Below are 18,660 nucleotides of genomic sequence, written 5' to 3'. Positions count from 1 at the left end.
TCCCTCCGTTCCTAAATTACATTCCTACTTCTAGCATTTATTCTCACATAAAAAAGTAGAAATGTAATTTAGGCACGCAGGGAGTAGTATTTTTGGTATATATTCCGAGTATATTAGAATATAAGTTCAAAGTTGGACTCACTTATTAATTATTTCGTATTTATAATTATAATATAAAATACGGAGTAATTAACATGTAAAAATGAAGTAAATATGTCATTGTGCAAATGAGAAAAGTGTTAAATTGAAGAATTTTTATGTACATAATTTTCTAATTGAATGTGCATATTTAAAATTTAAATTAAGTGTGCAGTTAGATGTATTGGCAAAAAAGTTATTTTATTCGTATTAAAGTTTAATTATAAAACAGTACTATTAAAATTACCGAGTACAAAAAAATAAAAACCATAATCATAAAATAACTTGAATCAAATGAATTCAAGTTAAGAGTTGTTATGGTATGTCGGTATGTACTCCGTATTTGCCTAGTAAAGTTGAAATGTCTATCTACAATAACAATAAAGTTCCATAGTTTTACTTATTTTGAGTGTATTCTATCCTTGATTAATATTTATTTGAATTCATCTGAATTTATCCGACCTTATTAAAATTTATTTTAATTGTAATTTGAATGTAGTAATCTTTTTTTTTTTCCTTGTCAAAAGAAAAAAGTAATCGCTTATTTTTTATTTTTTTATTACTTTGAAGTGAACATATTTAAATTTATCCGAACTTATTAAACATGAAGATAAGTTGAATAGAACAGACCCATATTAGCTGCACAAATATTTAAAAACATCCGGTTTACACTAATTAGTGTAAATCAGGCTGAAACACTCACCGCCAAACCACCACTCCCTTAGCTTCTCCCAAGAATCCGGCGTCCCCCTCCGATTTCGACCTTGCTGACCACCCCAATTCCAGCGCTTCTGACCTCCTCCCATCCCCCGATTTGTTGAGTTTGAAGTCCGGGATTACAACAACTCCGAATGCCTCGACCCCAATTGCATATACAGTATACCTTATTGTGGGTATCTATCATTTCACCTCATCTACTTTGATGGTGGCAAACATGGCAGCGGCGGAGGTGGTGATGACTATGGCGGCAGAGGTGACGATGACGACAACTATGAAGGGAAAAATATGAGGACTTGCAGTTGGTAACGGAGAGGGAGAAGGGGGTTGAGGTTTTGATGGAGGAGAGAGAATTTGAAGGTTTGTTAATGATGGAAATGTTTAGTTTTGAGGAGAGATAAAGATACGGGATGAAAGTAGAGCCATTGGGTTAACTTTTGCATTTTGTGTTTATTTTTTTTATTTTGATACTCTGTTTTTGTGAAAAAAAGGGTCACTTTTGTGTAAAAAAAGGGTCACTTTTGTGTAAAAGAAGGGTAACTTTTGTAAAAAAAAAGGTCAGTTTTGTAAAAAAAAAAGTCACTTTTGTGAAAATAGGGGTCACTTTTGTAATAAAAAGGGTCACTTTTGTAAAGAAAAAGGGTCACTTTTATAAAGAAAAAGGGTCACTTTTCGCAAAAATGTTCGATGTACAATAAAATTATTGTAAACCGGGGGCATGCAAAAGGAGTTGTATTAGCTGTTAATTTAGGGTTCGTTTGGCATTGCTGTGATTTTCTGTTTTTTGGTTTTTTGTTTTCTAAAAGTATAAGATATGTGTCCCATAATGAATCAAAAATTATATAAACTTATTAAAATTATGATAATTTTGAAAACTGACAATAGAAAAGTGGAAATACCTTTTTCTTGTTTTCTGTTTTTGGTTTTTGATTTTCTAAAAAACAGGAAACTGAAAACCAAAACTGATGCCAAACAAGCCCTTAACTAGCAGTTATTATTAATCCTTATCAAATTTATCTATTTTATTTGAAATTATTATTATTATTATTATTTTGAGAACTTATTTGAAATTATTTACTCTTTTGAACTTATCAATTTCTACTTTATTATAATTCTTTTTTTTTTTAAAAAAAAATCAACAATCTTGGAATGTGCATACCATAACCAAAATATGAGCATTGCATTCAAATTAGTCAACCATTACTTATAATTTTAATTATTTTTTGATAGAAAATGTTATATATTTATGTATATAATTAGATTAGTGTAGTGTATATGTCGTTTCCTTATTTACAGGATAGGTTTATTGTTTCCTAGTCTATTGCCTATTTTGTAGCCTAGGATTTTATGGATGAATTATTTGGTGTAAATTGTATAAATATCAATGAAACAATCAAGGAAACATTCACAGAAAACATTGAAACAATAAACCTATTATATAAATAAGGAAACGATATATACACTTGACTAATCTAATTATATACATAATTATCTTAACAGAAAACACTTACAATTTTGAAGTTAAAAGAAATGAGAATCGGTGTTAGAGAGTTGCAATTAGAAAAAATTGTCTAATGTCTGATATGCTCAATTAGAAAAAATATTAATGAATTATGTGTGTTTCATATGACAAGTTTTAAATTTATAGAGTTTATGTGATTTTTTTTCAAATTAAATACTTTTTATGTAATTGGATTTGCTTGATAGTTATTTACATAATCTATTGTCATTTTATTTGTATGTGTTACTAAGTCATTTTCTTCTTAAGAATAGTAAGCTAATAATATAATTCACATCATATCATATATATGTTGCAGTGATCAAGTATGTTCTTATGAAGACATCAAACCAGATCTAAAGGTTCTAAAGAGAAAACGAATAACCTGAAGATTCTAGGGGCCGAGGTGGAGAAGGTAGCATTTTTCTCGATCTCAAATCTTTTTACTACCTCTGTTAATTTTTGGTCGCAACAAAGGAATTTTATATATCTCACAAATAATATCCTTTGTTGCAACTAAAAATTAATGGAGCTAGTAATACAATTTTGGTTTTAGTTTATATATTATGGAGTAGAATAGAAGGCAAAAGAGTACCTTCAAATCACTTCCCTGGCCATTCTATATGCGCAATTTTAATTTTGTTCCTTTTCTTTTTCTACAAATTCCTCTATCTAAAAAAACCCCAGTAAAATTGTAAATGTATTTGAGCTAAACACCATGTAATTTGATATAGTGATTTTACTGTAATTGCATTTTTGATCATGATGAAATCTCATTTATATGGATTCCTTTACGAGTACATAGTTTTTTTTTTTTTTTTTTTTGGAGGTAGAATGGCAATACTCAAGACTTGTGATTAAACCCCATTTGCATCAATGTTGTTTTCATTCCCATGTTGCTATAGAAAAAAATTGCAGATACCATTACAAAAACTAAGACATTATATTATGTAATTTACGTTAGATGTGAAGATTAATAATGAATGTATTATTCCAAGTGTTTTTGAGTAGAAACCTTTAAGGGGGCGTTTGGTTCACAGAGTGGTATGGGGTTGGAATCAGGAATGGGGTTAAGGTGGTATCGGGTTGGAACTTGATACTTAATACCATGTGTTTGGTTTAATTCTGGAATGGAATATCTCACTATTCTCTCCTTTTATTTGATACCTAAGGGAATGGAATGAGTCAAACCCATCTCCCCCCCCCCCCCAAGGTTTCTAAACTCCATACCTCATGGGTTTGAGGTATGGGTTTGAAATTCATAATTTTGACGACCAAACATATGGTATGGGTTTTAGTCATTCTAAACGAACCCATACCTCATACCTATATTTCGTGAACCAAACGCCCCCTAAATTGGAATGTATAGTTTCAAAAATTAATTCAGACACTCATCTAATTTGGGTGACATACTGACATTTACAAGAATATATGAATATTAACATACAATGGATGTGTAGCATATCAAGTTATCAAGTGGTTAGAGCGTCTCTCCCGATTTCAGGAGATTCACCAAAAATGTATCAACCAATCCCTCCATAAAATTGGTGAAAACTTTATTTAGTGTGTGAATAGTAAGCGTTGATCTAAGATTTAATTGGATTATACATAAAAAATGAAGTCTAATTGTGTAAGGATTATCATGCATGCCAAACTTTATGGGCATGCCGCATGCGTGATAATCTTTTTCAGCAGGTCACCGACCATTGGGACTATTGGAGGCAACTAACCCAATAGTTGGGATTATTTGATTATAAACTTTAGTTGGGATTTTTAAAAGTAAATCGCCCATAATTGGGATTATTAAAACATATTTTTCCTTTTAAACAAGCTAAGGGTAATATCGTAATACTACAAATTTTAATCACAAAAAACTTTTCAATTATAGTGTGTTGTATATATTACTCGTAAATGACAATTTTATTTTGGAGAAGTAATGCAAGTATTAAAAAAAAGTTTTTTTAGGCTATCAAGTCTAAGTTACAACTGAGGCTTAGTGAACCGTGCATTATATTCAACCTTAATCATGTTGATTGTTGGCAATGCAGGCAAGAAAATACTACTTGGAAATTTTTTTTGACACACATACTACTTGGAATTAAATTCTCCTTTCTCGGGCCTTTTTGTTGAATAATTTTGAGAATTTAGACAAAATTCATGTTAATTAATTAGTTTACTTAGGCAAAGGTGTTGTAAATTAATTAATAAAAGATTATTAAAGCAAATAATATGTTGAAGGAAGTTTAAGATTGTTCTCGGCAACGAGAAACCCATTAAACGTTAATATAGCACTTATGTTAATATGGTAGTTATTGCCATTGCCATATGACGGTTTCGCTTATTAAAATCGGCAGTTATTCCATATGACGGTTTTCCATATGTTGCATGATATGGCAGTTGAGAATTACCATGATGTTAGTGGGTTATTCCTTCAACATGGCAGTTATTTTGCATGCTTTAGTATATATATGTATGATATACGTATGTTATGAGTACTTTTTCAAGAGGAAAAAAGTTGGTTTTCTTTATTTTCTTCTTGTAAACCGATTGCAACATTAATTTGTCATCATCATAAATCTCAAAGTTTTGTTTTACAGTTTAACCACAAATATACTACACACTATTGTGGTTGTCTTCGTTGTATCTCCTAGTAATTTCGTGGTACCCGGTGTGTTTAATCAGGGTCGAAATATTACTTTGGGAAACTGATTTTGTTCAGGCCTCGAATTGTTAATTTGTCCAATTTCGTGTCATTTTTGTGACCCGGTAAACCAATTTCCCAACACTTTTGCCTTAAGAGTTTGGGTGGGTAGTTACTAATTAGTTTACTTGATAGTCCACAATTAGTATTAGCCGGACCCGCGTTCAACCAGAGCTGGCTAGTCCTGCTATTAGAAATGAACATTTACTATAATAAAAAATGAATATTTTCTAACTGAACTGATAGATATTATATTTAGGATAATATTTGTCGCAGATTAGGATATATTAAATGTATATTTTGTATGTTCATCGTAGCTAGGATTCCTAACGTAATTAGGCCTCGCGTTGTAAACTCTATATATTTGATCAATGGTACACACTCCAGATTGAGGAGTTTTCCCGAAATCTAACATGGTATCACAGCTTAGGTTTTAGATCTCAAATTTTTCCAATTAAATTGGTTTTCTTTTTTTTGGGACCTTGCCTTCATCAAGCTTCCGCATTCCTTTCCTTTGTTTGTACTCTGTTTTCTTGCAGATTTCGGTTCCCATATTTTCCTTCTCTTCTTTATTTTTGTTCTTTATTGAAGTGTCATGGCCAAGGACGATCAACCCACTCCTCCACAACCTCCGCCACCATCTTCGGAGTTTCACCCTGCCTTGGCAGTGAACAACATTAAAAACGCAATTCCTCTTGTTCTTGACTTTGAGAAAGTACAATACTCCAATTGGGTGGAGTTATTTGAGAACCATGCATGTGCTTACAATGTGTTAGATCACATTGATTCTACTGTGTCTCGTCCGTCGGATGTTTCGGACTCTTTGTGGACGCGTCTTGATGCAATTGTAAAGCAGTGGATTTATGGCACAATCTCTTCCGACCTTCTTGTAACGATTTTGTCTCGCAAATCGACAGCTCAAGAAATTTGGAATCGAATTAAAGAGATTTTTCAGGATAATAAAAATACGAGGGCCGTTTATCTTGAGAATCAATTTAACATGCTTCATCTTAGCAATTTCTCCAATATTACTGCTTATTGTCAACAACTTAAAAGCTTATCCGATCAATTAGCAAATATTGATCAACCCGTTTCGGAGCAAAAGATGGTTATTCGTCTAGTTTCCGGCCTCACAAACACCGAATTTGATACGGTGGCGACTATGATTCAGCAAACCGACCCATTACCTTCCTTCAATACTGCCAGGTCTCGTCTTCTTCTCGAAGAATCGCGTCGAGCTAACGACCAAGGTCAATCGCAGCAGTCATCCTTTGTCGCACAACAAGACTCGGACCCATCACAATCACAGACTTCATCTCAGCCTGGCCGCGGCTCCGGTGGCAGAAGCGGCAGTGGGCGTGGGGGTCGCACAGGTGGTGGAAAAGGCGGCGGAGGAAAGGGACGAGGAAAGGGTTGTGGGAATAGCAACAACATCAAGTCCTCTAATACTTCCCAACAACAACAGCAGAATCAATTGCCAAATAATGGGGCTTCTTTTAATGGGCAATCATGGGCCCAGCAGCCCCCTTGGCCCAATCCTCATCAATACTCTTGGCAGCCTCAAGGTTGGGCTATACCACCTACTCCATTCCCAACCAATGGGGCCTATCAAGGTCGGCCCAACTTAGCTCCACCACGTGGCTTATACTCTCAGCAGGCCTTCACCATCGGTCAGCCCCAATATGGTCCACCAATGACTCCCACGGAGTTCAATAGTGCTTACTCTTCAATGAATCTCCAAAATCCGGACAACGGATGGTACATGGACTCCGGAGCTACGTCTCATATGACAAATAATGCAGGTACACTTCTACCCCTTTTTAATTTAAGCACTAATAATCATATTTTAGTAGGCAATGGTCACCGCATTCCAATTACCGGTTATGGTCATACCACCCTCCCTAATAATAATTCCCTTAACCTTAAAAATGTTCTTCTTGCACCTCAAATTATTAAGAATTTAATTTCTGTCCGTAAATTTACTTCTGATAATAAGGTGTCCATAGAATTTGACCCTAATGGTTTTACTGTGAAGGATCTTCTCACGGGGAGGGTAATAACGAGATGCAATAGCACCGGAGAGCTCTATCCAGTCACCTCAAGCTCACCAAGTACTTGCCTAGCCACCACTCTCACTGCAGTCACCCCATGGCATGATCGTTTAGGACATCCCGGGGCTTCTTCTTTAAGTTTTCTTAGGAGCAATAATTTCATTACTTGTAATAAGGAGCATGACTCCACTTTTTGCAATTCATGTCAAATAGGGAAACATGTTAGACTTCCATTTTATGATTCAAATAATAATACTTTCTCTGCTTTTGACATTATTCATGCTGATTTATGGACTTCTCCTATTAAAAGTATTAATGGTCACAAATACTATTTAGTACTTCTCGATGATTTTACTCATTATGTGTGGGCCATACCCCTTGCTTATAAATCTCAAGCCTACCAATCTTTCATCCACTTTAGACAGTATGTGCAAACACAATTCGAACGGCCTATTAAATCCTTTCAAAGTGATCATGGTCGAGAATTTGACAATGATCCATTCAAAAAGTTTTGTGTTGAAAATGGTTTGGTTTTTCGATTTTCTTGTCCCCACACATCTTCACAAAATGGAAAAGCTGAACGTATGATTAGAACCATAAATAATGTCAAGCGCACCTTGTTATTTCATGCCTCATTGCCCCCTTCCTATTGGTCACATGCTCTTGAGACGGCCATATATCTTCTAAATATTCTACCAACCAAATCTCTTAAGCAAATGACCCCGGCTCACGCTTTGTTTCGTAGAAACCCATCATATGACCATTTACGGGTTTTTGGTTGTCTATGTTTTCCTAATCTTTCATCTACTGCTCCTAATAAACTTGCTCCTAGATCTACTCCTTGCGTCTTTTTGGGGTACCCCTCCAACCATCGTGGCTATAAATGTTTGGACCTCGCAACCCGCAAAATCATCATCTCACGTCACGTCACGTTTGATGAATCTACCTTCCCTTTTAAAATTTTGGAAAATTACTCTTTAAAGGAGTATGATTTTTTGGGATTTGATGAGCATTCACCTTTCCTGACTCACCAATTCTTGCGACTCCAATCCACCAAAGCCCACATGCATGCAAGCCCAACCCCACATGGACCTCAAGCCCACACCCCACCTAATTCACCTTCCCACAATTCTGTACAACAGAATACTCCGCAAGGGGCTTGCGGCATTTCTTCACCAACCGCAGCCACCTTGCGGACCCCACTGCCGTCCCCCCACTCGGCCAGCAGCCCATCCACGCCTGCCCCACACTACTCTCCGCCACCCTTGCGTGGTGTTCCACCCATATTTCCCACCCGGCCACCACCTCCCTCACCTCGTGTTACCCGTAGTCAACGGGGCATTTATAAACCCAACTCGAAATATTGTAACCTTGTTCAAAATTCGGGTTCCACACATCAAAAATCACCCCTTCCAAAGTCCTATAAACAAGCTTTAACTGACCAAAATTGGAAAGCGGCGATGAATGATGAATATAGTGCTTTAATTAAAACAGGGACATGGGAGTTGGTACCTAGGCCTACGGGGGTGAACGTTGTTAATTGTATGTGGCTATTTAAACATAAATACAAGTCTAACGGTGACCTTGAAAGGCACAAAGCTCGTCTTGTATGTGATGGCAGGTCGCAGGAAATTGGTGTGGATTGTGATGAGACTTTCAGTCCGGTAGTTAAACCGGCCACTATTCGCACTGTTCTCAGTTTAGCTTTGGCTAAAAAGTGGTCAATACATCAATTAGATGTCAAAAATGCCTTTTTACATGGTGATTTGCAGGAAACTGTTTATATGCATCAACCTCCGGGTTTTATTGATCGGAGGGCTCCTACTCATGTTTGTCGGCTCCGCAGGGCTCTCTATGGTTTGAAACAAGCTCCCAGAGCTTGGTACCAACGCTTTGCAAATTTTCTCGTCAAATTGGGTTTTGTCATTTCCAAGAGTGACAACTCTCTTTTTACTTTCCGGCAGGGTGATGATATGGCATATTTGCTCTTATATGTTGATGATATTATTTTAGCTACCTCATCTGACAGGTTGCGTACAGGACTAATTTCTCAGTTACAAACTGAGTTTCCTATGACTGACTTGGGTCTTTTGAGTTATTTTTTGGGGATTGCGGTGACCCGCAAAACCTCTTATATGCTACTTTCACAGGAAAAGTATGCACAGGAGATTTTAGAGCGTGCAGGTATGGCCTCTTGTAAGCCTGCAGCTACTCCAGTTGACACTAAGTCCAAACTTAGTGCAGATGCAGGACCGCCTTTTCGGGATCCTACATTGTATCGCAGTTTAGCAGGTGCTCTTCAGTATCTCACATTCACCAGGCCTGATATTTCTTATGCGGTACAACAGGTGTGTCTATTTATGCATGATCCCCGGGAACCTCATTATGAGGCTTTGAAACGCATTCTGCGTTATGTTCAGGGTACCATTGACCACGGCTTACATTTATATCCTACTGTTTCACATCGATTGATTACTTACACTGACGCTGACTGGGGAGGTTGTCCCGATACCCGGCGTTCTACCTCGGGCTATTGTTGTTTTCTTGGGGACAACCTCGTGTCTTGGTCATCTAAGCGTCAACATACTTTGTCTAAGTCGAGTGCAGAAGCAGAATATCGAGGCGTCGCGAATGTTGTCTCTGAGGCATGTTGGCTTCGTAATTTATTACTTGAGTTACATTGTCCTCTACGGCAGGCTACTATAGTTTATTGTGATAATGTCAGTGCTATCTATCTTTCTGGTAACCCAGTACAACACCAACGCACCAAACATGTGGAGATGGATATTCATTTTGTTCGAGAAAAGGTTGCTTTGGGGGAAGTTCGGGTTCTGCATGTTCCTACTAGATATCAGTTTGCGGACATTTTCACTAAAGGCGTACCACGAGATTTATTTCTGGAATTTAGGTCCAGTCTTAGCGTACGACCTCCTCCCGCTACGACTGCGGGGGTGTGATAGATATTATATTTAGGATAATATTTGTCGCAGATTAGGATATATTAAATGTATATTTTGTATGTTCATCGTAGCTAGGATTCCTAACGTAATTAGGCCTCGCGTTGTAAACTCTATATATTTGATCAATGGTACACACTCCAGATTGAGGAGTTTTCCCGAAATCTAACATGAACATATTTTACAATTTTGTTTATTACTAGGGGAGCCAACGCGCGCGATGCGCGCGAAATGGCTAGCCCTTAAAGGGAAGTTATATTAGCTTGTTTTTAAACTCTTCACAATAAGGCATTTAAGTATGCTATTCTTGAGGGTATATCATGATATCTCTCTTTCTTTCCCTCCCTCTCCCCCATATGTATAACATTGTCCATATACACTATACTGGCCATCAAAAGACCAACGTAAATCTCGTGTACTAAAAGTCACTCAAATCCTAGCTCAGGTAATGTGTGCTATTAGAAATTTGTTCCAACTTTATATCTAATATACAACGACAATAAAGAACTACAAAAAAGAGCTAAATAAGATGGAATTGGAGATAGCCATTGCAAACTCAAGCATATCTGCTATGAGATGTTGGTCCCAAAAGTGATATGATAATTCATATGTTTCAAAGTATTTCATGTTGAAAATTCAATCTTGAGAAATGCAGAGGACAAGTATAGGGTAGATACAATCTATATTTTCCTAACCAAAATATGCTCTAATGGAAAAACTAAATCATCATATGTTCCAAGAGAAAATTAAATGCGCATTCACTATATAAAACCAACTGCATAGGTTTATTACATCAACCTTGTCACAAAACACTTAAAATAGAGAGCAGAACGCGCTAGAAGGCTGAGTGACCAGCCTTGTATTGGAAGGCTTAGTTTCTTCCTCCTTAAGATACTCCCCATCTTCCTTTTCTTCAGTAATTTGATGCATGGTGACCCTAAAATCATCATACAAAAACATATAATAAGGCAGATTGAACAAATAACAAAGACGATCTTGAGAAGCACAATAACCCATTTTGTTTAAACACAATTACCTTTTAGCTTACAGTAAGAATACTTCTACCATAATTGTTCGGAAACTCACATCAGGATAATACAGTGCACTACGAATGCAATGAACTGCTCATGACAAATCAAGTATAACAACATTTGCCTTTACCCTTCCAACTCAGGACTACAAGGAACACTCTTAATGGATCTATATTGGGTAATTCATCAATTCCCTTTCCCCAAATGACAACGCAAATCTTGAGGAGCACAAGTGCCATTTTTATCGAAGCAGACTTACCTTTTAACTTATAATGAGCTTACTTCTCCCATTTATGAACAGAAACTCACATTAAGGTGACCTAAACAAAGTATATAATGGACTGCAAAATTCTCATAAGAAACTAAATTAACCATAGTCTTTACCCTTCCAAGTTCAATACTTGATGCAATATGCAGTACTATGTAGGGGCAATTCACCCAAAATTGACCAAATAACTAAATAAATTATGAGGAACACAATTACCTTAGGTAACTTGATGAGCATAGTTCTTCCATTTACCGGCATAACTATATGACCAACATTTATTTTCTAAGTAAGCAACCCTCCACAAGAATATAAAATCACCTCTGTTCACATTGAAGAATAACATTGCAAATAATCTGTAGAACAAAGAGCGAATACAAGAGAGAAAGTTACAGGCAACACCAAGAATGTAAGATTTCCGGACAATCAACATGTGCAAAAGTGATCATGTAAGACTACCTTATAGAAGGCCAATAATCCATTGAAGCCATGCGTCTCCCTCTCAGAGTGTTTAATCACATTTGCAAACAAAAACACATACACACATTGACACATTCATTGATATATATATAAGCATCATGTGTTCATATCATTAATTCTCAATGCCGTATCTAGCAGCCATACCTTTTAAATAGAGATCATCAGGGGAGGCTATATAAACCTTTGGCATGACTCGTTTTCATCAAACTCTAGCCGACATCAGACTTCGCAATACATTAAATCTTTCTAGTCCTATACTACACACATGTATGATATAGAGAAACTACCTCATTTTGAATCTCAATTGACATGAAAGATGTGCTAAACAGTAAAAGCTATGTGTGATTGAAAGAAATCTGGAAACATAATCTTAAAATTACGAAATATTAGTTACAATTTTAAAGTTCAATTTAGACGAAGATTTTATAGGTTACAAAAGAAAATAAAAAATTCTAATAAAGAAGTATGCGATTTATGACAAAGAAATTAATGAAGTAGAACAAAGTAGATTAAAAATGAACACAAATTTCAACCAAAATTATTATAATATGAGAGAAGAAAAGCTTCTAGTTAAGGTCAGAAAGAATTCTGATTAGATGCAAGTAAAGAAGGTGGAAAGGCAAAAGCAAAACAATCCTAAATTGATTATACTGACAAGTGACAAATAAATTAACTTTTTTTTTAGCAAACAATTGAATCAACTATATATCCAGATTTTGAAATTAAAAAAATTAAAAATTTACCACACCGCAGAAGCTACTTCAATGGAGGAGAAAAAGCTTGGTTGGCGCTTCAATGGAGAACTAATCGTTCTCTTCAATAGAGGAGCGAGAGTAGAGAAATAAAGGAGGAAGGAGAGAAAAGGGCGCATGAAGAAAGGAGGAGGAAAAGCGCAATAACGCCTAATGACAAACAAGCAGTATACATTAATAAGGGTATATAGGTAAATAAATATTTTGAGGGGTATATATGTCCTAACACTGTTCATAAGAGCATTTTCCCACTTTTTATAAGGTAGGGATAAAATCAAATATACGTTCATTCGTTCTCATATGTTTTATGTCCACTTGTGAATAATTTACTATTGAAAAGTATATTAATGATGTTCAAGTTAATATTAACAAAATGTTCATAATCATAAAATTGAATGTTTATTTGTATATAACGTTAATAATTAAAATTTATTCATTTATTTATTTTAATTTTCAAAAATATGAAATTAGATGTTCATTTGTATTACGTATGTTTTGTATTTCTCAATAATTAAATGTTCATTTTCATAAAGTATCATGTTCATTCTTATAAAATAAATATTCATTATTTTCATACAGTATGATTTTACTTGGAGCTTTAAAAAATGTTGATTTATACATTCACTGTTATTTACAATTGAAATGTCCATTCATATAATATTAGATGTACAATTTTTTTTTGCAATTTCATAGTCTGTTTATTTTATATACTTCCTCCGTTTTTCTTTTATTGCACCATAAGGACTTTTACACTATTCACTTAATCTTCTTTGACCATATTTTGTGATTTATCCATTAGGAAAAACATAGTCATGTAGGATCTAGTTACATTCATCTCGAAATCTACTTTTCAAATATCAATTTTTTATAATTTTTACAAAAGTATAATTAAAGATATTAATAGCCAAAGTAATGCACTGGCAAGCGTGAAACCCCCCTTATGGTGCAATAAAAAAAAGAACGGAGGAAATATTATAAATGTTCATTTTAATATATTGCAATGTTAATTTCAAGTTTTAGATATTTCTTTTGATTTGGAATTCATTGCATTTAAAATACTATAAAAAAAAATAAAAAAAAAAGTGTTCATTGTTATTTGATGAAATATTCATTTCAATTTTCTGATATACATTTCCAGTTTCAATGTTACTTTTAAAATAATATCAATTATTAAATGTTCAATTTTTTCTAAGAAATGTTCATTTTTGTTGGAGAGGACCATCCACTTTTTTTATATATGTTCAATTACTAAATGTTCATTTTTGTTATAATACTTGTTCAATTTTGTTATAATACATTTTTATTTTTGGTTGTGGGACTAGCAAGCTATGGCTGGATGCCGGTCCAATTTAAAATTTGCGGGTAGTCCATGCAACTTAGGTTGAGCAGGTCTTAAAGGCCCAACTTTGTAGATAAATTAATGATTTTGCCAAAAAAAAAAAAAAAAAGAATTTAGCAGGGAAAAATTCCACCCAAAAAAGATGCCACTTTAGTATAGGATATATAATTGTCAAGAATAGAAAAACCTTTGCACGATTAGCTCAAAATAAGCAAGTATTTTGATAAACTAAAGGATATTTTCTTAATATAGGTCAAATGACCTACAACCTACCAAATATAGTCACTTTTTCTTATTCAAGCACCACTTAGCTTGTCCATCAGTTGACTTTTAAAGGAGGTGAATTAATATTTGGTTGTATGTATTCAGGGAGGGCCGGAGGGGGTAGGTGCACCGATGGGTAGGTTAATTTGTTGACCGGCCTTTGAGTTAGGGAGGGTATTTGTGCTTGGCTAGCAGGGGCAGGGCATGGGTAGGGGGAGGGGATTTAATTTGTTTTTATTTTTTAAAATTAATTAAAATTTATGAAACATCAAACATGGCATAATTATCCCAAAAAATCGGTTAAACCCAAAACGAATAGGTCATTACTAATTTTTGTAAGATCCTTTTTAAAAGTCTATTTATTTTTAGTTTATCAAAGGATTGCTTATTGATATTAGGATTTTTTCACATTTGCTACCACCTAAAACGCCTAGCTTCAGATTTGCTACAGTTTTAAATTTTTTTTTTACTTTGCTACCACCTAAATTAGAGTTTGTTAGATATCACTACCACTTGACGGAATCCGTTAGGATTTCCATTAAGTTTCTTAAGTTTATTAAAAAAAAAATTAAAAAAAAAAGAAAAAAAACCCAGCCACCCCACTGCCACCGACCCCCATCCCCTCAACTGCCAGTCTGCCACCCTCCCCCCTGCCGGCGGGCCGGCGCCAAAAGATTCAGCCGGCGGCGACCTCACCACCTCCCTTTTCCCCACCCACTAAGCCAACCCCCCTCCCTATCCCTCACCCACGCCACCACCCACGAAGCCAACCCCATCACCCACGAAGCCGTCCCCCACCGAAATCAGCCCCCCCCGTTACCCCACCGGAATCGAACCCTAAACCTGAAACCACCCCTAACCCTAAACCTGAAGCCACCCAAATGAATTGAGGGTTTGTGAATTAAGGGTTTGCGAATTTGGTGGTTTAGGGTTTGTGAATTGGGGGTTTGCAAATTTGGTGGCTGTGGTGGTGTTGCGAAATGGTGCGAATTTGGTGGCGGAGCTGGTGTTGGGGTGGGTGCGAATTGGTGGCTGCTGGAGGTAACGGGGAGGGGGCTGAATTTTGTGGTGGTTGGCTTCGGTGGGTGGGGGAAAGGGAGTGGGGGTGGGCTTTGTGGTGGGGGAAAGGGAGGGGGGGTTAGCTTCGTGGGTGGGGGAAAGGGAGGGGGTGGGGTCGCCGACGTCGGCCGTTGTTTTGGGCAGCGGCCGCAAGCAGGGGGGAAGGGGAGGGGTGGCAGTTGAGGGGAAGGGGTGGTAGTTGGGTGGCTGGACGGGAGTGGTAACGGTGTAAGGCATGGGGTAGAGATATCTAACAAACTCTAATTTAGGTGGTAGCAAAGTAAAAAAAAAAAAAAAATTTAAAACGGTAGCAAATCTGAAGCTAGGCGTTTTAGGTGGTAGCAAATGTGAAAAAATCCTTGATATTAAGCTAATTGTGCAAAGGTTTGCTTATTCTTGACAATTTTTTTCAATATTACCATTTTAATACAATATCTATATTGATTAATGACAAAATTCTTATGATATCTTACATAGAAGGCAAGAAATAACCCATTTCTAATGTCCTTAATTGCATGATGGTTTATGTCCTAAAGTGTTTGATACAAATCTACAATAACCAAATAAAAAAATTGTGTATATTTTATGATACAAATCAAAGAGATTTGTATGATTTCTTAGACAATAATGTACTTAATAAATAATTAAATAATTAAAACTTAGGGCCTGTTCACATTTACTTAATTTCAGTTCAGTTCAGCTTTAATCAGTTCAGTTTAGCTCTAATCAGTTCAGTTCAGTTCGGCTCCTGATTTCTCTCTCATAAAATATTCATTTCAGCTTAGTTCAGTTCAGTTCAGTTCAATTCAGCTCCAATAAGTTCAGTTTAGTTCAGTTCGGCTCTAATCAGTTCAGTTCAATTCAGTTCAGCTCAATTTAGTAAATGTGAACAGGCCCTTAGTTATAACGGTTAGAGGGCCGGGTCAGTATTAGTTTTACATTCAAAATATTCATCACTATTAAAATAAAAGAGAGGTGGATGAAATTATAACCGTGATTTTTTGTCACGTTAATTCTTGATGTCGTGTCAAAGGACCAATCCTTATTACGTCGTCACATACATTATAAATACTACATCGAAATGACAAATTTATATATGTCTCGGTCACTCTAGAAAAATCACTAACATTTTCCCCTTCTTTATTCCAATACCATTCTCCAATATCATTCTCCAATATAATTCTTAATAGATCATATTCTTTATTGAAAATGTGTATCCCATATATTCTTATTTTTCGCCGTTTCCAATTTACAAACTTTCATAATTTTCACTTGTCAATTTCCCGATTCACAAAGGTCACTTTCAAAAGAAAACAAAATTTAAGGCTTAATCTATCAAGTCTTACAACATCAAATCAGTGAATTACCTGAATGTAAGTATAATTTCTATATTTTCTATGAAATTAAACTTGTATGATCCAAAATTATATTAAATTAACCATTTAGAGTTTACTTTGAAAAATCAATAATACTATGTTTATTGGTCATACTCTCGTAATAATTTCAATTGCTTTTTCATTGATATTTATTTTAGCCCTAAATTTTGCTTGCATTGGTTTATTCTGATTTATTTGAAAAGTTAAATTTATGCAAGATAGATGGTCAATTTCTGGCATAATTTTGTTAAAAGATTTTTTTTTTAATTTTGATTTTTTAGAATAAAGCTTATGATTGTTTGATTTCAACAATACTAATGATTTCTTATCAATTCAATTAAATAAACAGATAAACCAAAATGTCTTCATCTTTGGACGAACAAGAGCAAGAGGAAGAGGACAAAAGCAAGGACAAGGGCAAAGGCAAAGGCAAGGGCAAGGACAAGGATAAAAACGAGAATGACTTACAACAAATCAAGATAAATAAGGGGGGACAACCCCCACCCCACCCACACTTCTTAAGAAAATAGCAACTTGTGTGCAATATAATTAACAATATAAAAAAAGAGGTGGCCTAGTGGTTTTTTTTTTTTTTTTTTTTTTTTTTTTTTTTTTTTTTTTGACAAAGAGAACAAGGAAACAAATACAACAAACAAACCTAAAAAGACCAAAAAAGAAATTCACGATCCCGGGCTTTTCCTGCTAACTAATGAGCCGGGGATACCCAAGCTCTGGGAATCTGCTGAATCTTGCAGGAATCTATCATGGTCAAAAGATCTCTAATATCACCAAGCAGCCAATGGACCGAGATGTCCTGACGATGTTTTTGAGCCAACGTCTGACACAGAACTTCACAATCAGAGAAAACAAGAATCCGGCGAAAGCCGCGAGACCGAGCATGGCGTAAACCCCAGAAAAAGGCTTGTAGCTCAGCATGAAAGGCAGAAGACGAGGTAGAAGCCCGAGCTCCCCCTAGAACAGTAGGCGAGTCACAATGTCTAATAATCCAGCCCGCTCCTGACCTATTATCCTCCGGCGACCACGCTCCATCACAAATCAAGCAGATCTCGTACCCTGAAGATGAACCACAAAGTATGGCAGAGACACCCTTCTGAAAAAGGCAACTCCGAGGATTACCGCATAGACAATTCCGGAATTCCTGGGCTTGCATACCTCTCTCAGTCCACAGGGAGGCCAAAAGGAAAATGTCATCCTGGGAAACTACCTGTTGTCGAAACCGGATTCTGTTCCTAGCGAGCCAGATGGCCCATAAGAAAGCAAAGAACTGCACCAACCCCTCCCACTTCTTAGCCAGGCGCAACACCGAAATCATAAACGCCAACCACTGGAAAAAAGGAAGATGGAGAAGACCTGGTGGTTAAAGTGTTTACAATTGATGTTCAAGATCGTGAGTTCAATTCCTTTTACTTGGAGAAAAAAATATATTGTACTGTGATAATTGTTTGGTAAATATAGAATTATGAGTTTATGACTTATGGTAGTATGTATTAGGTTGACTTGATTCATTGTACATACTACATCCGCTTCTTATTATGTGCAGCAAATAAAAAATTTATATGTCACAAATAATAAGGGTAATGCTGTATATAGCCCTTAGGGCTACATATAAGCATTAAAAACACTTTTAAAAATTGTTAAAATTTAGAAAATCATGATAAAAAACATACTAAAATACATATTTTCCTTTTTTATTGCACATAATAAAAGACATAAGTAATATTTATTTTGAGCCTTTGGCACTAAATCAATTAGTTGGCTCAGTAACTAGTATTTGTATTCAATTATTTATAATGAATATCGCATATGTAATCCCTCAATATTTAAGAAATTTATAAATAAAATATTTAAAATTCTATACATAGCTCTCGGGGTTACATAAAAGCATTAAAACACTCTTAAAAATTGTTTAAATTTAGAAAATCATGACAACAACACACTAATTACACTGATCTACACGTGTTTTTGTCATGAATTCCTAGTTTTAGACAATTTTCAAAAGTGTTTTAAATGC

General features: G+C 35.5%; 1 long non-coding RNA gene across 1 annotated transcript; it reads right to left on the bottom strand.

Moving 5' to 3' along the window:
- Positions 1-10,793: 10,793 nt before the first annotated feature.
- Positions 10,794-12,078, bottom strand: LOC145595774 (uncharacterized). The gene is made up of 3 exons (XR_014103011.1): positions 11,818-12,078; positions 11,578-11,714; positions 10,794-10,999 (listed from the first exon to the last, which is right to left on the bottom strand). It is a non-coding gene; the product is annotated as an uncharacterized LOC145595774 (long non-coding RNA).
- Between the last annotated feature and the right edge of the window lie 6,582 nt (positions 12,079-18,660).

The sequence above is a fragment of the Chenopodium album genome, chromosome 19 (assembly GCF_948465745.1).
Source record: "Chenopodium album chromosome 19, dcCheAlbu1.1, whole genome shotgun sequence".
NCBI classification, from domain to species: domain Eukaryota; kingdom Viridiplantae; phylum Streptophyta; class Magnoliopsida; order Caryophyllales; family Amaranthaceae; genus Chenopodium; species Chenopodium album.
Note: the sequence above shows the minus strand (reverse complement) of the source record. Positions and strands in the feature narration are given on the sequence as shown.